The sequence below is a fragment of the Schistocerca nitens genome, chromosome 9 (assembly GCF_023898315.1).
Source record: "Schistocerca nitens isolate TAMUIC-IGC-003100 chromosome 9, iqSchNite1.1, whole genome shotgun sequence".
Taxonomy (NCBI): Eukaryota; Metazoa; Arthropoda; class Insecta; order Orthoptera; family Acrididae; genus Schistocerca; species Schistocerca nitens.
Window position 1 is genome coordinate 423,336,065 of NC_064622.1, and position 22,906 is coordinate 423,358,970.

Here is a 22,906-nt window from a genome sequence, read left to right on the forward strand (position 1 = left end):
TAATGCCACTGTCAATACCATTAACCAGAGCGTTTATGTAAATCATAAAAATCAGCGGATCTATTACACTGCCCTGGGGCATACCTGATGTTATGCTTGTTTCTGTTGAAGTCTCCCTATTCAGGATGACATACTGCTCTCTGTCTGATAGAAAACTTTCTGTCCAACCACACGTCATCGGATAGACCATAAACGTGCATTTTTTGGAGCAAGCAACACGCGGAACTGAGTTGAATGCCTTTTGAAAGTCAAGGAATATGGCATCAACCTGGGAGCCAGTATCAAGAGCCTGTTGTATATCCTGCACAAAGAGGGCCAGCTGTGTCTCACATGACCGCCGTATCATAAAACTGTGCTGGTTTCTGCAGATGAGCTTCTCAGAGTCTAGAAAGATCATTATGTCTGAACACAAAATATGTTCCATGATTCTACAACAAATCGATGTCAGTGAAATTGGCCGGTAATTATGTGCATCTGATTTTCTACCCTCCTTCTTCCAGTCCCGTGGAACTTTCTGTTGTTCCACTGACCTCTGATAGATGATGGATAAGAATGGTGCTATATTTGTAGCATAGTCAACATAAAACCTTACTAGGATGCCGTCTGGGCCAGATCCTTCCTGGCATCTAAGGATCTTAACTGTTTTACAATCCCAGATACACTAAATGCCTTTTTTTGATAATTGAAAGGGGAATGGTGCTGCAGTTTTCTTCTGTAAACTAGTTTTTGAAAGCTAGGTTTAGAATTTTGGCCTTCTGTTTACCATCATCTGTTACATTACCCATACTGTCAGCAAGAGAAGGTATTGAATTATTTGTGGCATTCATAGATTTTACATATGACCAAAATTTTTTGCAGTTATTTTTAGAATCTGCTGATAAAATATTGCTTTCAAATTCGTTAAAAGAATCTCTCATTGATCTTTTGACAGCTGCTTTCATTTCACATAATTTCTGTTTGTCAGCAGGACAGTGACTATGTTTAAGATGACTACAAAATTCTCTGCTTTCCCAGCAATTTCCTAAGATGTTCATTAATGACACTTTTATTTGCTTTCCGAAACAAGAAAACTCTTCACTTTTTTTTTTTTTTTTTTTTTTTTTTTTTTTTTTTTTTTTTTTGTACTGACGTCTGACATAGAAGCCACAATGACATTATGGTTGCTAATAACTTCTATATTAACTTCCTCAAAACTGTTTGTCACCAAGATATCTAATTGTTCCCATCTTGAGTTGGTTTTCTAACCAATTGCTGAAGGATGTATGTTGAGAGTGCTCCTAGAATGACTTCACATGAGTCTTTGCTTCTGCCCCCTGTGATAAAAGTGTAATTTTCCCCCGTCAGTGGACACAGATTAAAGTCTCCACCTATAGCTAATGGATAATTTGGATATTTATTTCCTATGTACTCAAGACTTTCCCTGAAATGTTCTGCGACATTTGTTTTGGATGCTGGTGGTCTATAAAAAAATCCTAATACAATTGTTACTCCTTGTCTGATTGATAGATTTATCCATACTATTTCACAGTCCGGCCCATTATCGATCTCGACTGTGTTTAAACAGCTTTTAACTGCGATGAATACACCACCATAGCATCAGTCCTATCCTTCCTAAACATTGTCCAACCTGAGTTCAAAATTTCACTGCTATTTGTCTGGTTCCAACCAGCTCTCGGTACCTAATACAATATTGGCATTACTACTATTTATTTCAGAGAGTAACTTGGGGATCTTGCTACAGTCACTTCGACAGTTTACCAACATTGCTGAATCAGTACAAAAAGTGCACCTACAAAGGAGTTGAAAATAGAAGAGAGATCTAGGAAGAACATTGAAATATGCATTGCGTTCTTAAATTCTGATAAGTTTTTGGATGAAGTGGTATGGATTTTTTTCCACTCTATTTGGTATTTACTACAGGGATAGAAAGGTAATTGGTTTTCATTGTGTGAAACAAGCTGGGGGCAATCAACTTTGACAAGACAATGAGAGAGCCAAAGTCAGAAAAGGTGCATGCCAGGATTGTCCATTGTCAACAATATTTAAGTTGCATATAAACGAGCATAAGTTAAGTAAAGAAATATCTAATATAGGTGTTGATACAGCGTGCCGCTAACATAGCAGTAACAGCTAACTGAACAGGAATTGAGTGCTTAATGAAATGGAACATTTGCTAGCTGATTGGTACGCTTACCGGATAAAAAATTAGTCATCCATAGAAAAATCATTGCAAGCATCATTTAATACCATGTAATGCCACCCCTTGACTTGATAATGGCCTTGATTTGGTTAGGAAGTGAGTCAACAATATTGGCAGGTACTCCACATCCGGGTTAAACAACTTGCTCGCTGAGGATTTAATCATTCAGTTCTGCGAAATAGTGAGGATGCTGATGTTGGCATTTTACCCATCGTTCCAACATGTCCCACAGATTTTCTACAGGGCAGGTGATTTTGCAGGCCAGTGAAGATTTAATAGGGTGGGGGAATGTTCAACAAACCGGTCACACATTACAGCTCGACGAACTCTTCTGTTGTTATTTTTATGTACATGTGTGAGCAATGGTCTCTTGCGAGGTGACAAACTCCAAATGTTAATTGCAGTTCCTGTCACAATGTTCTGGGGATGGACCTTCATTCACTACCTGCGGCAATTCCTGTCAAGTTTGATAGTGATTTTAATTCACAAGCTGTGAAACTTACCTCCACTCCCTCTTTGTCAGGATCTTCTTCCAGTCACAATTCTGACGTCATGTTTCATGGCAACATGTGTTACACCACTGCTTCTAGACATATTGAACAGTCCGTTATGAAACATCAACAAATCCAGCAACTTCACACATTATCTAGCTGTGGGAATGGCCAAACATGATTGTTCCCTTTTTCCACTCTGTTACAGTCTTATATTTATCAGTGTTTAAATACAATGTCCAAGTGAAACATAATGTCTCACTGATGCTCATGAAGAGGCAATGCAGTATCGGTTGAGCATGTGATTCAATTGCTGTGCCACCTGTAAAGGCTTAACGATTCATTTGTGTATGCACACTGGGGTGACAAACTTTTTGTCTGGTGAGCTTATGTATTTACAAAAAGGATGACCTTGTAATGGTATGCATAGTGAGTAGTCTATGACTATGTTAGAAGGCCAGATGTTAAACTTGGACAAGAAAGTCTTGAAGGGGCAGGCAAATTTTGCTATCTTGAAAATAACCCTGGAGTGGTACACTTGTTAAACAGTAATGAAATTTCAACTTTTGGGTATGCAAGATTAAAACTGAGATAGAGAACCATTGTAATGCATTATGGCAATAATAATCCCATTATCCACAGAAATTGTTAAATTTACTGACACAACAAAGAAGTTACAGATTTTTGCAGCAGTCTGTCTTAGTCAGCTGTCTACACTCTATGCACTGGTAGCATATTCTACTCTGTGTTCATCACACGTTTCTGTGACATGAAGTGCATGTGTTCTTTGTTTTTCTGACATTGTTGCTGTGACAGAAATTGCATCTTCTTTCCACAATGTCTGCCTCTTCTGCTGGTTGCAAGTCACAACTAATACATTGAAGATGTACTGGGATGCAGCAAACTCCACACCAACTATCAATCAGTATTACTATGCAGGCAGAGGTGAATTTGCAAGAAAACATAGGCTGCTTAGGGCAGTACTATCTATGAATTTACATGCTGACCAACTTTTACCAAAATTAAAAGTGAGTAAATAAGAAAAAAATCATTGGTTGGGTGTAATACAGCTCAGTATTTCTATACAGGGATGGGATCGATAACCAGTTTATGTGTGTTGAAAATTGGGAATAATTATGGTAAAAGCAGATGATACTTATCTCTTTATAAGCACCAATATTTCATTTCTCTAATTTTACGTTATTACATATTATAATAGTATGTCCTTTCCTTTGCTGCTTTCTGGATCCAAAGTATAGATTTTAGCAAAGAAACAATTACAGAGAGTTGAAGTAGAAGAAATGGGACTTCTAGGACTTTGGCAGGATACAAATTAGCTCACAAGAAGAATAGTGAGAGAAAAGTTCTAATTATAGTAGAAAAGATCCAACAATACAGAAAGGAATAGCATGACTATCTAGTATGTAGCCAGACACCAAAGAAAACCTATGAACAGAGACCTGATGGTAGAAGAAGGCAGAGTAGAAGATGGTGTGCTTGTTTTCAGAACAGGCAAACCTGCCTAACCCAAAACTATATGTGATGAAGATGTATTGTAAGACTTTGGAAAAATGTGTGGTAAGTTCTTGTGGGACCAAACTGCTTACATCATTGGTCCCTAAGCTTACACTGCGGTGGCCCGGTATAATGTTAAGCTCTCTCTATACAGCTTAAGCGTTTTCATGGACTTACTTGTTGAAAAATGCTGGTTCTGCTTTCTTGCAGTGCCGATGTCTTCTGCTAGCACAGGACGCTTCTCCGAAGATTTCACTGCTAGGAAGGGGAAATTTTCGCTCTCTCTCTCTTTCTCTCTTCTTATTTAAAAAATACACTACTCTTGGAATATCATTCAATGCACCAGAACATATATATTTCCACTTTGTACAAAAAACAACTAAACTTTATGACGTAAGCACACACATTACCGGGCACCCAGGATCAGTTAAGTACACATTTTTGAACACAATTAATACATAAGCTTTTATCATGGCTGACTATCCACGTCCAGTCCACGTACTCTCAACAGCAGTTCAGTGTCTAATAAACAGTCACTATTTCAAGTCTCTCCATTTGTTTTTCAACAATACAAAGCTACATTACTCTTTGCAGCCGGCCAAGGAGCTTCCGGGCCATATTTGTTTATTCTTGGCAGGTCGCGCTGAACACTTGCCAGTGCCGACGAATTATCTCCCTTCCAGTTTCGCCTGCACGAACAATGAATGGGTGCAGTATCCCATGCTCATCCTTACGCCCTGCTCTAAAATAACGCATGTTCGAAATGGCTGATACACAAGTGTCTCCAGACTTTCATAAAATTCTGGTGGCACTCCGTAACCCTGCCCTTAGCTCGAAAACTCGTTATTTTGCACGCAACTTATATTTTAATAATTTTTTTTCTTAGCACTTATCTTGTTACTTTGTGCTACATAAAAACATTAGGTACAAAAACTCTCTTCCATCTCTGGTATTTCATTAAGCTGTTGGTAATATCTTTCATAGACATAGGAGTATGATAAACTAATATTACAAGTATTAGCTATTTCCAATAGATTTATCTACTCTTGTTTCCAGGATTGACAGGATTGAGCCAAAATAAATCCCTCCCCTTAACCAGTTTCAAAGTTCAGGCGTTATTTTCTATCTACTCGCACAGGACTTGTCTTTTCTATTTAAAAAATTTTAGAATTCAAATTTACCAAGAGAAACTTTCCACTACAATCTCAGGTCACTATACCACCCTTTCCCTTTGGGTTCCAATCTACGTAAGGGTTGATGGTATGAAAACATCTTCTTCCTCATCCATGGGCAGGTACGCCCCTTCCATTTATACTAAACTATGGTACAGGTCAATCCCCTTTTTGGTGCCCCTGCCCGCACAGTATAGGCAGCCTCCTCTGGGTCTGCTTACCTGCCTCTCTTTCTCTCCTTTCATCTATATTGGATGTGCCCTCCGTATCTTCTCTAACAGTGATTCATAGTCTTGCCTCTTTCGTACTCTTCTGCACACTATTTTATTTCAAATTTCCTGGTAAAATTTCTATCTACCTCTCCTTTCCTCCTCTTGAGTCCTTCAGCCTGCCTGCTTAAATTCTTCGCTTGTTCATTGCTTACAGCTCACTTATATAGCCTTAATAACTAAATATGTTTCGTCCATGGTTGTAACTTTATTTCTTTTCTTCAGGCTATTCGGTCTGCACAACCCTATTATTCATCAGAAACTTATTTGACTCGATACCTCCGTCTTAATATCTGCACTATTATACCTATGAACACAGGTGGATATACACTTCGTCCCCCCTTGTTCCTTTAGCTTAAGCTTCCTATACCATTTCACTTGAGATGTGCAACCGTCATTACTTAGCACATGTGCTCGAGCCCTTCCTGAGCACTACCTCCCCCCTTATCTGTGACGGTTGTTACACCTCCCTGTGTATTACTTGTCTGCGTCTTTGTATTTAATTGTTTGAGTGTGGAAGTGTGACCGTGCATCTTAGTTGAAGATTTTTAGAAATAATGGAAAAGAGAAGGACTTCAGTGATAGAAGTATATGAATGTGGACAGAGGGAAAGATATATTGGTTCTCTTAAGAGAAATAAGAAAGGAAATAAAAGAATTGGCTGCTAAGATCGAAGAAAGAAAGAAGACAGCCCCAAAGACAGGAAACCCTTCCCACCCCCCTTCCCCAGGATCCCCACTTCGCCGGTACTTAAGTGAGAAGCCGGAGGAGGTATGATGATCGGCGTCTCCTGCAGAACGGACATTCTCACCGTCGCCTTTGAAGTCCCCGAAGAAAAGATCTTAGCAACTCCTATGGAATGGCATATGATGAAGAACCAGTCACACTTGTTTGCGAGGGTTGTATGAAGGGCTTGGTGTGTAGGTCGTGTCTGTGCCTATGCTACCCACCCCTTTCAAAATTAGATATAAAACCTCCTCAATCACATCACACTTTACAAAAAATATAAAACATTCTATAAAAATAGAAATTATATACACTATAATCAAATAGTTATGCAGTTAGTCACTTCACTTTATATTTCATCATTCTTCCTAAACAGTACCATAATATTATATCTCCTGTTAGAATGTTACCCTGTTAGTTTTATCTCATGCTTAGAGGTTACTGTTTATTGTAACTCCTTAAATTAGTCATAATCATGTAGTCATAATTGGTCTCTTTTAATACTAATCTGATAGGATAGCTTAAGGGCTATAAATAGATTACAGGATAGTCGAAGATTTGAAGGGAGTTCGGTGTAGGAAAACTACTGTGGAATCAACATCGAACCCAACTCGGGAACCGGCGGACGTCACTCCGCCCATTGACACAGAACGTCAACGTCCCTAGGGCTTTTGTAAATATCGTTTTATATCCTTAACATTATACATTCCCTTTTCCTCTCCCGTCGCAGGATCTACTAAATATAGGGTTTTTGGTATACTATTGATTGAATACGATAAGGTCCTACGTATTTCAGAAAAAAATTGTTTGTTTTTTCAGTGCTGAACTTCAAAGGTGTTGTTCTACTAATACTAAGTCATCTACGTGGTACTCTGGGTCAGTTGTGGTTGCATTGTATTTATCTACCCTTTGTTGGGTGCTCCTATGTAAGTTTCTACCAACTCTTTCCTGAATTGCTTGGTGATCAGTAGCTTTTGCCATATTTTTTCCCAAGCTAAAAATTCCCTACCTTCATGGTTGGTAAACTGAGGTCCATTATCTTTGGTTTACTTGTAGCTATAAAATATTCTTGCAAACACTTGATCAGGGTTTGCACATTAGCCTTCTTAATAGGATACAGTCTTACATATTTCGACCAACATTCTGTAAGTACTAATAAATAAGCCACGCCTCCCTTCCCTTTGGGTATGGGTCCAAAATAATCGGCAGCTGTGAGGTCATGTAATGCTTTAGGAATAATCGGATACATCTTACACTTTACATGGGTATTATTCTCCTTAGCTTTCTGACAGATGTCACACATTTTAATAGTAGTGGTTACCTTACATCCTAATCGTTTAAAATAATAAAACTTATTCATGTGAGCTATACACTTTTTCACTCCAAAGTGGCCATATCCACTATGAATATACTGTATTAATTTAGACTCTGCTATTTGGGGTATACACAGCTGCCAATAGCTTGACTCTTTGCTGTTTCTCCAGAACAAGTTGTGATTTGTTACCTTCCACTGTTCCCTTTTGTTTACCGGTAATGACTCTCTTATACACATGGCATAGATCTCTGTAAAATGAGGGTCATGTTTAATATTTTCCGTTATCGTTTGGGCTAACTCATGTACTTCCCTTGCTGGATATTCTGTTGTTATAAAATTGATCGCGAAAACTACCCCAGGTCCTTCTGTACGTTGTAGATATTTCATCTTTTGAGGTAGTCGCGACAAAGCATTGGGTACTATATTCTCTGATCCTTTTATATATTGTATTTTAATATCATATTCTTGTAAAAACAACACCCACCTCATTAGTCTACTGTGTAATAATCTATTACTCATTAGGGATGACAAAGCCTGATGCTCGGTATAAATGTAGATTTCCGAACCCCATATCAAAGTTTGGAACTTTTGTGTACTCCACACTATTGCTAGCAATTCTTTCTTGGTAGCAATGTAATTTAATTCATGCTTATTTAAGCTTCGACTAATAAACGCTATAGATCTATGATCATAGGTTTCTATCCCCCATCCCCCTTGGAATAATTCTGCTGCAATACCGTAATCTGAAGCATCAGTTGCTATCTTAAAAGGTTCATTCATTACGGGATGTTGTAAGATAGGCGCATTTACTAAAGCTTGTTCTAGTTTGTCAAAGGCTTGTTAGGTCCCTTGGTCCCAATTCCATGATATACCTTTACGTAATAATCTTAATAGTCTAGGGTCGTTCATTTCTTGGCTTTGCACATAGCGTCGATAATAACATCCCCAGAGACCCTTTTAGTTGTTTAGCATTTCGAGGAGATGGACAGTTTTTAATAGCCTTGATTCTCTCGGAGTCTGGTTTAATGCCTTTTACTCTCACGATGTGTCCTAAAAACTTTAATTCCTGCCTCGCAAAGTGAGATTTGCTTAACTTTAAGGTGATACCCTTTTCCTTAAATCGCTCCAAAGTTTTTTTCAATGTCCTACAATGTTCTTACCAAGTAGGCGAAATAATCAAAATGTCATCCACATAAATAACTAGTTCTTTCAATAACTCTCATCCAATAGCCTTATAAAGTGCTCTTATAAATACTGATGCTGATATATTTAGTGCAAAAGGTAGTACATTAAAGTGGTAAGATTTTCCGTCGAACAAAAAAGCAGTATACTTTTTTGAATCGGGATGTAACCGGATTTGCCAGTACCCAGCCGTCAGCTCAACGGAGCTAAAATACTGGGCATACTTAAATTTAGTTAATAATTCATCTATATTAACCGGACGATCTCTTTCGGTTTCAATATGACGGCTGAGAGTGCGTGCATCTAGCACCAATCTCTCCACCTGTATCTTTTTTCAGTACTACTAAGGGATTATTGTAGACACTCATACTCCTTTCTATTATATCTTGATCAATCATTTTATTAATCTCCTCCCTAACCGCTTCTTGAAGACTTATAGGTCCTTAATCTTAAATTTGCAAACATAATCGCTAACGGTACCCGGATTCTCTGAAAATACTGAATGGTATTTAGATAAAATTTTCACTAAATCCATTTGCTGTTCAATATTTAACACTTCAGATTCACTTACCTTCTTGTGAAAGTCGTCTTATGGACATGCAGTATTAGTTAACATTATCTCTGGAGACAACTGAGCTGACGCGGTTAATTGTAATCTTTGGTGTTCAGATGTTTGTTTATACACATCGCTGTCCGTCACAAACTTAATGCAATGTTTATTCTCGGGTTCTCCCACATAGATACAGTTCTCGTCGAAATTTAGTATAACATTAAAATCGGTTAACCAGTCTAAACCAGTCTTCCACTACTAGCAAAGGTTGTCGAAACGTCATATCACTTATACGGCAGTGTGCCAAGGTTTCGTATTTAACAACCTTACCCTTCTTTCCAGTTATACCAACTATGTATACCCCAGTTACTGGTAAAACAGGTAAATTACTTGTAGTTTTTAATGTATTAAAGTATTTCTTAGCAATAAGTGATACTTCACTACCAGAATCGATGAATGTCTACTTTGTGGTTTTCTCTCTCTCCTGTTATAATAGGTTGTGGTGGCGTAGTTATTTTGTTCGTTTCCTCCAGCAGTAGCCACTCCTTGGTAGGTACTTTATGTATAGAGGAAACCTGTACCCTCTTATTTAGGCCTCTCAATGTATTTTGACGACCTGGGCGCCGGCCCTGGGTCCAAATCTCTCCACGTTTTCCTCATGGGTAGCAACCACGGGACGATTTCCAAACGTTGGAACTGCGTTACCCCCTGTTCCACAGCTGTTGCTGGGCACGAATTCCTGCGCAGTTACAGGACCGATGTTGGACGTTAATGGTCCTCGTGAGCAACCCCCTTTATTTACATTCCTGCTAGGTCGGTGGACTCGGGCAAGATTAGATTCATAAGGCTTTGACTGGTTATTATGATTCATATTATTCCTTCTAAAATTCGGATTTTCTTGCGCGTGCAAATTCTCGTTCCTGCCCTTATTGATTGCACCGAGTGCATCTACAAAGGATAATAGTTCCTCCACCGTTTTCCACCATTGCATAGAATATTTTTTCTAGCATAAGTAGGTAGACGTCTTATTAAAATTCTAACTAATCCCTCTTCTTCCATTGGTCGATCTAAATATATCGCCCTTGTCAAATGCCAGTCAAAATACTTGCGCATGGTACCCCAGGCATTACTATAGTATTTAGGGTCCCACAGATCTGAAATCAACTTATCTTGTGCACTTGAAGACCAATATTTTTACTTAAACTTTCTCTGAAAATCTTCCCAGGATGTGAAATTTTCAATATTTACTGTGCCCCATTCTGAAGCTTCACCCTCCAAATAACCTACCGCAAACTATATTTTCTTAGCATCCTCCCAACTTTTAGGTATGGCTTGGTTAAACCGTTTTAAGAGATGGATGGTGTGTACCTCCCCATCTGGTTTGAATTTAGGAAACTGTCTCGATAAGCCTGAATTTGATCCCCATTGCAAATCAGTTATCATGTCCTTATTTAATATAATATTTTGGGAAACTGTGCCTTTCTCTAGTTTCTCCTGCATAAGCTTGAATTTTTTGGTGTTATCTAAATCGGAAGTTACTATAGGCGAAGAGATATCAACACTTAGTTTCTCTTCAACCTTACGTCCTATTAATTCTTCTACTTGTTCTGATAAGCCATTCAAATTTATAAGCTCTGCAGTTATTAACTTTTCTTTGAAGTTCTATTCTACGGTTTCCACCCGTGACGTGACCCGTGAAATTTGCGCCTGTACTAGGGGGAGCAACTTATCTTGTTTCTGGATATTGGTTTTTAGCGTAGTTATTTCTCGTTCGACCACATCAAATGTAACATTACATACATTTTTGAAAGAGTCGTATTTTTCGTTAAATTGTGTTTCCAAATTACTACATTTACAGTCTACATCATATTCGAATTTTTGAACTAAACCTTTTAGATTAGCTTCATTTCTTTGTTCTAAATCCTTAAATAAAATATGTGTTTGTTCACTCAGGGAATCGGACAATTCTTTTTTTCATTCTTGCATTTGATTACTTAGGATATTAACTTGAGCCTCTAGTTTTGCGTTTTGCAAATCTAACTTAGAGTTTAATTCTGCCTTCAGTTCTTCCCATTTTGAGTTCTGCGATTCAAACTGCGTTTTGATAAACCTCATTAATTCGCCTAAATCTGGCCCCTGTTTTTAAATTCCCATAGCCCCAACAGACTCTACTGATTGATGTTCCTTTTCCATTGTGTTTTGTTTGCCTTTAATCTAGTTATCATTAAACCCCCCCCCCCCCCCCCCCCCCACACACACACACACTTCACAAACAATCAAAGGTCAGTAGTAGCTCACCCGACGGCGGCGTCGGCACCGGTGTACGGCGGCGTCGGCTTTTGTGGACGGCGGCGTCAGCGTCGATGGACGGCGGCGTCAGCGTCGATGGACGGCGGCGTCGGCTTTTGTGGACGGCTGCGTCGGCGTTGGAGTGATGCTACCTCGGCGTTGGTGTGATGCTACGTCGGCGTTGGTAGACGGCGGCGTCGGCGTAGTTGGTAGACGGCGGCGTCGGCGTAGGTGGTAGACGTCGGCGTAGGTAGACGGCGACGTCGGCGATTTGAGACCAACTACAGCGTTGTGCGATTTTCTTGATTCTCTTAATCATTTCATCATTTCACACCCAACTGCTTTTTTATTTTCTTTTCTTTTTTCTTTTTCTTATAACTTCTTTAATATTTACCCTTCTTTCTCAGGTCCTTAATCATTTCATCATTTCACACCCAACTGCTTTTTTATTTTATTTTTTTTTTTTTTTTGTTTTTCTTATAACTTCTTTAATATTTACCCTTCTTTCTCAGGTCCTTTCTTTACGGTCGCCATGTTCTTGCGGTGGCCCGGTGTAATGTTAAGCGATCTCTATACAGCTTAAGCGTTTTCGTGGACTTGTTGAAGAATGTTGGTTCTGCTTTCTTGCAGCGCCGATGTCTTCTGCTAGCACCGGACGCTTCTCCGAAGATTTCACTGCTAGGAAGGGGAAATTTTCACTCTCTCGCTGTCTCTCTCTCTCTCGGTTCTTATTTAAAAAATACTCCACTCTTGGAATATCATTCAATGCACCAGAACATATTTATTTCCACTTTGTACAAAAAACAACTAAACTTTATGACGTAAGTCCACACATTGCTGGGCACTCAGAATCAGTTAATTACACATTTTTGAACACAATGAATACATAAGCTTTTATCGTGGCTGACTATCCACGTCCAGTCCATGTACTCTCAACAGCAGTCCAATGTCTAATAAACAGTCACTATTTTGAGTCTCTCCATTTGTTTTTCAACCATACAAAGCTACATTACTATTTGCAGCCGGCCACGGAGCAGGTTTATTCTTGGCAGGTCGCGCTGAACACTTGCCAGCGCCGTCGAATTATCTCGGCTGTGACACAAGTGCCTCCAGACTTTCATAAAATTCTGGGGGCACTACAGCACTACTTAATTTAACTTACACTAAGAACAACCGCGCGCACACACACACACACACACACACACACACACACACACACACACACACACACACACACACACACACACACACATCCCCGAGGGAGGACTCGAACCTCCGACAGGGGAAGCCGTGCGAACCGTGACAAAACGCCTCAGACCGCGTGTCTAACCCTGTGCAGCAGACTTTGGAAAGGTTGTTTTATGAGTATGTACACCACTTTATCAATGGGCAGTGCCATTTGTTTTAGCTCCTCTGGCAGTGTGCTATTGTGTAGGGCTTTCAGTGTGTACCAGGATTCCCCCCCCCCCTCCCACCTCTCGCCCACCCACCCACCAGAATTGAAAGTTTATGACTGCCTCCATGTATCCTTGATTCCTGTACCTCTTCTGGCATCAACCTTTGCTAGTCACTGATCTTCACCTGTATACTCCGTTCCCTACTCCCACTGCAGCACTACATAGACTTCTGTTCCACCAAAGCACCTAACTAATCTTTCTCCCCTCTTCTACCTCTCTTTCTATCACTGCCCCACCCACCCCGTCCCTGCTGATATCATGACTACACCCAGCAGCACTACCCTGTCCCCACCACGTCCCTGCATGCTCCCTTCTCATCTCAGTCCCAATGTTAACTTCAGCAGCCAGGCACAGTTTCTCACAGTCTGCCATCAGAAGCCAGAGACAGTGATTTTGTGTGCGTGCGTGTTACTCTTGGGTGAATGCATGTGCATTTTCTACTTTAGAAGAATGCCTCGTGGCCAAAATCTCTCGTATGTCAGTCTTTTGACATGAGCGACTTTCAAGTTATAGAAGTTGTTGAAGTCCAATTGTTTGGAATAAATGAGTAAATGATTGACATTATGTTGTTTCTGGTGAAAATAAGTTTTCAGGATGGTGATGGTGTATACCCTTCTTGTGCAAGACATCAGTAATGAATACCAATGTTCAAAGATCAACATTTTCTTTATTTAAACTTACGACTTGTCACCTGAATATGTTTTTTTATATTTCATTTTATCTGTTTCTAATATCGTGTTATAATTTTATGTATTGACTCGTTCCATGACCATGGAGACTTCTCCTTAATTTGGTCCCACGGAACAATAAATAAATAAATAAAATAAATTTTGTGATTGTGAATGCCAGATATTGAAAAAACTGTTTCAAAGAACCATGGGCCTGAAGTGACACATATCAGTACTCAAACAACTTCGTTTCAACCAGCCAAATCTGACATATATTGCACAAACTGAACTTTTGTGGAAATATTATCTGTCACTACCAAGCATGTGTTAAGACAACCAAGCATCTGCAGTATGGGCCACTGATGACTGGAAGGGAATAGGGTTATTCAGTGATTTATTCCTCACTTGTTTTCAATAAAAGGTCAGTTTTTATTTTCAGTAGATGCTGAAACAACTATTGTTGTGATACAAATTCTTCTGATAAGTATTGGGGTGGTTAAGTATTGGGGTGGTTCTGTGAAGGTCCTCTGAGGTCAACTTAAAGCCAAGGATTATGTGGTCATTTTTGTTCACTAAATGTATGAGGTGCTACCCAAAATATCTAAAAATTTCATTGTAAAAATCAGAGAACGATACTTCTCGACTACTCTGGCCATTTGCACCGAACATTTTCCTTCTGTTACATCAAAAACTCACAGTAAAACTGCCTGTGGACAGTCTGACCAAGTGGAATAAACTTATGCACTATTCCACGAACATCAGAAAAATTATCAGCATTGACGTCACGTTGTTGCAACTTGTTGAGCATTTGTAGGCCTTGGAGAAGATGGTATTTTTCATTGTGATGATTGCTGCTTTATTTCAAGATCATAACCATAGACCAAAGATTCGTCACCTCTTATGACTCTGAATAAGAATTTTGGACACTCTTGAACTTTTTGTTGCAACTCAGTGCACTTCTGAATCCTGAGGTTTGTTGGTTGATGCTGAGAGGGACAGACTGCTGCAATTCATCTCATGTTCAGTTCATCAGCTAGAATTCATTGATAGGTAGCGTACTACAACAGCCTAAGACTATTATAAACACCAAAGATTGTGTACCTTCTGTTGTTGTGAATCATGTCATGCACTTTCATGATCATTTCCGGTGTTGTGCATGTTGACAATCGCCCCAAATGTTTGTCGTCTTCCACAGATTCTCAGCCTTCCTTGAAGCGTTTGACCCACTGAGATGTTCTTGCTTGACTAAGTGCTCTCTTACCAGATGCCTTTGTCAGCATGTGGTGTGTTTCAGGTGCAGTTTCTTTAACTTGAAACAGTTTGATGCAAAACCATTGCATCTGTCATACTATCCATTTCACAATTCGCAGAAGCACTGAAATACACCCTGAAATCCACCTCTACAACTCTTAACTGCCTGTACCAAAGATGACACAACTTTGTTCTGCAGCAGCTGAAATGTATACCTCGGGACATCTTGTGGCACAATTTCTTACTGCTACTGGTTTGACCAGTACAATCAAATTCTCAGATATTTTGGGTAGCACCTTGTAGTCTTTATTGCAGAAGTTTCACAAAGATATTTTCTAACATGACGATGTACAGTAGGTCAGTTCCTACTGGTGTCTTGGTTCAAATGGGTGTTTTTGGACAAGAAGATATTTGGAATGTCTTCTCGACTATACAGTCCTAAAACATTCATGTTAGTAAACAACTGCGATTGGCTTTTGAACAGGAGTTTTCAGTGCTTCATTTTTTTCTGTTATCTATGTTGGCACTGTGTGATGTACTATGTCATGTATGGTACAAAATGCCACTAGATACAATTCACAAGTATTATATGCCTATTTAATGGTAAATCCCTGCTATATAACAACCTAAATTGGTCTGACACCATATTGATACTGTTCATTTAGCGACCATAGTGACTTTGGGTTAACGTTTTTGGTACGAAGATAACATAATGTATTAATCATGTGAACATTAATGTATGTATCTGAATATAGCCTAATGTCTTTTAAAAAATTTCAGGAATTATTCTTATCTTCGTACAGAAATATTTACTAATGATTGTTTACTGGCTTTTACACTGTAGTTTTTCACATTACTCTTAATCAGTTTCATTCTTATTGAATTCAGGACAAGTGTCTGCGTATTGTTCTTCAGTCTATTGTCAGAAATCAGCCTAAATCTTTTGAATAATATTGAAGTTCTCTTTTGTAATTGTATTATTTTTTTTAAATAGGATTTTTTTTACAATTTTATATTGACAAGGATTCGAGACATTGGCAGGAGAAAGTATTAAATATTTCGCTTCTCTGTTTACCTCTTTTTATTCTTTCTGTTGAACATGTTACTTGAAATGGTTAGATTTTGGATTGATTTTAGAGTAGAAATATACTGCCAGATTAAAACGATGTTCAGACTGAGACTTTAACCTGGAATCTTGCCTGTCAGTATCAGTACACTTACAAAATGAGCTATTCAAGTATGATTTAGAAACCATTCTCACAGCCTTACATCTACCATTACCTCTTTCCTATCTCCCAGAAGTTCTCATGCTTACCTTACAGGACTAGTACTTCCAGAAGAAAGGATATTGCAAATAAATGGCTAGCCACTGCCTGGGGAATTGTTTCCAGATGGAATCTCTCACTTGGCAGCAGAATGTGCTATCATTTGAAACTTGTTGGCAGATTAAATTTTTTTAGCCCGACTGGGACTTTAACTGGAATTTTGCCTTTCACTGGCAATGCTCTTGAGGTATCCAGGTTTAATACATGACCAAGTTTTAATTTTAATCTTCCATGCGTTAAAATACATGTATGGCTCCTGCGAAATTGCTGGACATAATTGTCTGTTCTGCATCATTATGCACCATATTGATGCCAAGGACAATGGAGTGGAAGCTTCGAGAAGATGTGAACAGGAGATACTTAAAAACAGAAAGCAAAAAAGTTCTAAAGAATGAGCCAGGAAATTTTGAAGAAGAGTGGAATCTATTCAAAATATCAGTAGTCAGCGGTGCTTATGCGGCCTAACGAAAGGCAAATTATAGGAAAAGGGAATGACTTAGTGAAACAAAAGAAAAAAAATATTATTTGACTGATCAATGGCAAAGAAAAACAAAGATATAAAAAAGTAAAAAATGATGTTTATCAGGTTGGATTAAAAAATAGCCACAATTTATCAAGAATACAGAGATAAGAAACTTTGAGAGGGTTATGAAAGGTGTAAAGAGGACTTTGGTATACTTTGTCAGAAAATTGAAATAACAGTAGGTGAAATCAAAAAATACTTTAAGGCATGTTGAAAAGTATGAAATGGAAGGTAAATGATGGAGGCAGTTGAAACAGAGGGAGTTATCATTGTCAGAGACATAGAATGGTTAAGAGAAGAGATTATTTATTTTGAAAACATATTGAATGCAGAGGAGAAGGAAGACCATGGTCCCAGTCACAGACCTTGAGAAAGGACGACCACCAGTTACCTAGACAGAACAGAAAATGCTCTGAAACAAATGGAAAGAGAGAAAAAGAGAGAAATCTTCCAGAGGTAAGAAGACTATAGTTATGATCAAAGCAGTGAAGAATTAACAAAACACATTGGTTCCACTGAATCATGGGAACAGTATAGGGAGGAAATGGGGTACCCAGTGACTGGTAAAAGGGAATTGCAATACTGTTTCTTAAAGGAATAGTGTACCAACTATACCACCTTGTCTAAAGATCTAGGAAATGATTCTGGAAAAGGGTTTGAGAGTTGTCATAGAATCTCAATTTGAAGAACAGCATGGATTTGGGACTAACAAATGACATTACTTTTGCAGTCAGACAAATAATTAAAAGATATAGAGGTTGGAAAATACCTGATAATAATGTAATATGATAGGATGCTGAGATATAAAATGTGGAACTGGCTGTAAAAATGCAATCTCCGCAACTCTAATTACCAAAATTCATATACCATACATCAACCGAGAATACAAGATGGACAGTCAAAGTAGTTTGGAAAAGAGGGCTAGGCAACAGGGTAGTTCCCTTTCCTGATTCCTCTGAATCACACTCATGGGTATTGAAATGAAAGACATCACATGATTAGATTAGATTAATACTAGTTCCATGGATCATGAATACGATATTTCGTAATGATGTGGAACGAGTCGAATTTTCCAATACATGACATAATTAGGTTACTTAAACAACATACTTAAGTTAATATAACAACTTTATTTTTTTGTGTTTTTTGTTTTTCTTTATTTTTTATTTTTATTTTTTTAATATTTTTGTTTTGTTTTTTTCTTTTTTTCTTAATTTATATCTAAAAATTCCTCTATGGAGTAGAAGGAGTTGTCATTCAGAAATTCTTTTAATTTCTTCTTAAATACTTGTTGGTTATCTGTCAGACTTTTGATACTATCTGGTAAGTGACCAAAGACTTTAGTGCCAGTATAAGTCACCCCTTTCTGTGCCAAAGTTAGATTTAATCTTGAATAATGAAGATCATCCTTTCTCCTAGTATTGTAGTTATGCACACTGCTATTACTTTTGAATTGGGTTTGGTTGTTAATAACAAATTTCATAAGAGAGTATATATACCGAGAAGCTACTGTGAATATCCCTAGATCCTTAAATAAATGTCTGCAGGATGATCTTGGGTGGACTCCAGCTATTATTCTGATTACACGCTTTTGTGCAATAAATACTTTATTCCTCAGTGATGAATTACCCCAAAATATGATGCCATATGAAAGCAATGAGTTAAAATAGGCGTAGTAAGCTAATTTACTAAGATGTTTATCACCAAAATTTGCAATGACCCTTATTGCATAAGTAGCTGAACTCAAACGTTTCAGCAGATCATCAATGTGTTTCTTCCAATTTAATCTCTCATCAGTGGACACACCTAAAAATTTGGAATATTCTACCTTAGCTATATGCTTCTGATTAAGGTCTATATTTATTAATGGCGTCATACCATTCACTGTACGGAACTGTATGTACTGTGTCTTATCGAAATTCAGTGAGAGTCCGTTTACAAGGAACCACTTAGTAATTTTCTGAAAGACAGTATTGACAATTTCATCATTTAATTCTTGTTTGTCAGGTGTGATTACTATACTTGTATCATCAGCAAAGAGAACTAACTTTGCCTCTTCATGAATATAGAATGGCAAGTCATTAATATATAATAAGAACAACAAAGGACCCAAGACTGACCCTTGTGGAACCCCATTCTTGATACTTACCCAGTTTGAGGAATGTGCTGATCTTTGCATGTTATGAGAACTACTTATTTCAACTTTCTGCACTCTTCCAGTTAGGTACGAATTAAGCCATTTGTGCACTGTCCCACTCATGCCACAATAATTGAGCTTGTCTAGCAGAGTTTCATGATTTACACAATCAAAAGCCTTTGAGAGATCACAAAAAATCCCAATGGGTGGTGTTCGGTTATTCAGATCATTCAAAATTTGACTGGTGAAAGCATATATGGCATTTTCTGTTGGAAAAACCTTTCTGGAAACCAAACTGACATTTTGTTAGTACCTCATTTTTACAGATATGTGAAGCTACTCTTGAATACATTACTTTCTCAAAAATTTTGTATAAATCTGTTACAAGGGAGATTGGACGGTAATTGTTGACATCAGATCTATCCCCCTTTTTATGCAAAGGTATAACAATAGCATATTTCAGTCTATCAGGGAAAATGCCCTGTTCCAGAGAGCTATTACACAGGCTGAGAATCTTACTTATCTGTTGAGAACAAGCTTTTAGTATTTTGCTGGAAATGCCATAAATTCCATGTGAGTTTTTGCTTTTAAGCAATTTTATTATTTTCCTAATTTCAGAGGGAGAAGTGGGTGAGATTTCAATTGTATCAAATTGCATAGGTATGGCCTCTTCCATTAACAGCCTAGCATCTTCTAATGAACACCTGGATCCTACTATATCCACAACATTTAGAAAATGATTATTAAAAATATTTTCAACTTCTGACTTTCTGTTCGTAAAGTTTTCATTCAATTTTATGGTAATACTGTCTTCCTCTGCTCTTGGTTGACCTGTTTCTCTTTTAATAATATTCCAAATTGTTTTAATTTTATTATCAGAGTTGCTGATTTCAGACATGATACACATACTCCTGGATTTTTTAATAACTTTTCTTAATATAACACAGTAGTTTTTATAATGTTTGATAGTTTCTGGGTCACTACTCTTTCTTGCTGTCAGATAGATTTCCCTTTTCCGGTTACAAGACATTTTTATACCCTTAGTAAGCCATGGTTTGTTACAAGGTTTCTTACGAGTATATTTAACTATTTTCTTGGGTAAGCAGTTTTCAAATGCATTTACAAAAATGTCATGAAATACATTTTATTTTAAATTGGCATTAGGTTCACGGTACACCTCATCCCAGTCTAACTGCTGTAGGCTTTCCCTGAAATTTGCAATTGTTAAAGCGTTGACTGAACGTACTACTTTGGAGGACTGTTTAGTATTGCTGAATGGAGCTATCTCATATATTGTAACTAGCTGTGCACCATGATCAGAAAGACCGTTCTCAACAGGCTGAGCATTTATCTGGTTAAACTTATCTTGGTCTATAAAGAAGTTATCTATCAGTGAGCTGCTATCCTTTACCACCCGAGTAGGAAAATCAATAACGGGTGTCAAATTGAAAGAACCGAGTAATACTTCAAGGTCATTTTTCCTATTACCCTCTTTCAGAGAATCTACATTGAAGTCCCCACAAATAATAATTTGCTTCCCCCTGTGTGACAGATAGCACAACAAGGAGTCCAAATTTTTCAGAAATAGATGAAAATTTCCTGATGGGGACCTATATACAGTTACAATTATAAATGTGCCTTTCTTTAATTTAAGCTCACAGGCACATGCTTCTATATGCTTCTCTACACAAAACTTTTTTGTTTCTATACTTTTTGCACAATGATAACTTTTGACATATATGGCAACTCTTCCTTTCTCCATATTTTCTCTCATTACATGTGCAGAGAGCTTATATCCACTTACATTTACGTTATCCATATCAGTAACAATGTGATGCTCAGACAGGCATAGTATATCTATTTCATTCTCAGCTTCTAAATCTTCTAAACAAACCAGAAGCTCATCTACTTTATTCTTTAAACTCCCAATATTTTGATGAAATATACTTACATTATTTTTAATTATACTTGTATGAGAACCTTTCCTTATTCCAACATTTTATTCTAACATTTCACATGAGTGAAAAAAGAAGACCTAAATGTTCTCATATTTGTGGATGTCGCCATTTAAAGTGAAACTACCATGGAGGTACAGAGGCAAATGGAACTGTGGAACACAAAGTTCAGAGTTAGTGTTAACAATGAGGAAAAATAAAACAGAAGTGATTCAAATTATTACAGTACCTGTTCCATCTAATGTATTTTTGGAGGGGAAGATCATTAAGAATGTAAAAAATTTCACTAATCTTAGTAGTATTGAGGCAAGTGATGGTGTGCCAATCTCGAGGTCTGACAAGGGTAATCAATGATCAAAGTTCTTCACTGTAGTATGAAGACTTGGGTGGGATAAGGATGTTCCTCTAATATTGTTCAAAACTTTCTTTCCACCCATTATGCCCTATAGTTGTAACCCAAAGTCAGATGCAGGCTTGAGGATTGAAATCCCTATGGTCTGCCCTACAAATGACAAGGAGAGACAAGATCAGAAACGATTACATAACAAGAGACCTGCAAGTGAAAGTGACCGTAGAGGAAAGGCCGAATACAGTGAGACTGTAGAGGTTTGGTCACACAAAATGGATGCAACCTAACCAAATTTCCCATTGGTACTTTGAAAGGAACATGTTAGGATGAAGGTAGATGTCCAAGAAAGAGGTGGTTGCATCAAATTAAAGTAATACTTGAAAGGAAAGACTTCAGATACCGTGATGATTGAGGATATGTGTCAATAAAGAAACAGATGGATGCAAGTAGATCAAAACCATGCTGCTCAACATTCTGGAAGGATTCCCTGATGATTTTGTTTATGCAGTGACTTGCACTTCTGCAGTCCTTACATTCATTAACCTCCAAACGTCGATTACACACTCACAGTTTTACTGATAAATGAACTTGATGGGTGATGGAACATACACATATCCATATTTTAAAATCATTTTCATCATCTATTAGCCATATGAGTTGGGTTAGCTTCTCGTGTAAGTCATTTCTGTGTATTGTTCACAACAATGGTTGTAAGACGTGCTCTGCTCATTTAAAATAACTGGAAATAAAGTATGTTGAGGGTGACGTGGGGCTGATGCACTTTTTAAACCCAACAAGCATTGTTTGTCACACACACTTTTTGTGTTTCGCTGTTTATCAGTTACCTTGTTCTTTCATTGCCCTCCAGTCTTAGAACTAATGACAAATTTTCTGTGCCAGGTGAGTTCCTGTTATCTTTTAGGTAAGATGCGGAATTTTTGGAATATTATTCATACATTTTTCTCATTATGTACATGTTAATTTGGTTGTTATTTGTATCTCTAAATAATTGGTTCCATATTTGTATATTGACATTATAATAAAGCACCAATATCTAAAACACACACACACACACACACACACACACACACACACACACACCTGATCTTGTAATCTGTAGAATTTAGAACTGTAGGATCCCCTTTATGGGTCATATGTGTGGTACACATCAGAGACTGCTACCCAGATAGCTGACTGTGTGTGGGGTGCACACAAGGGATTTTTAGCTTAGGTGACTCTCCACCCAGAGTGCAAGATCCAAAAAATTCTTCCTTGTGGTTAACTGCCAAAACATTTGCAACTGAGAGCTGGAGTTTGAAGTGCTACTAAAATGCAGTGAATCTTATGTAATACTAGGTACAGAAAGCTGGCTGATATCTGAAACTGGTAGTAATGAGATTTTTGGGGAAAATGTATGTGTTTATTGAAAGACTAGGCTAATGGGAAATGGAGATGGTGTATTTGTTGCAGTAGACAAGAAACTCAAATCCACCAAGATAGAAATGTAAGCTGCATGTGAGTTTGATTTGGCA

The 22,906-nt window shown here is 37.9% G+C and overlaps 1 protein-coding gene across 2 annotated transcripts in view; it reads left to right on the forward strand.

The window, feature by feature from the left end:
- Nucleotides 1–22,906, forward strand: part of LOC126203570 (microprocessor complex subunit DGCR8) — a 237,318-nt gene that overhangs the window by 62,915 nt on the left and 151,497 nt on the right. The window lies entirely within an intron of this gene.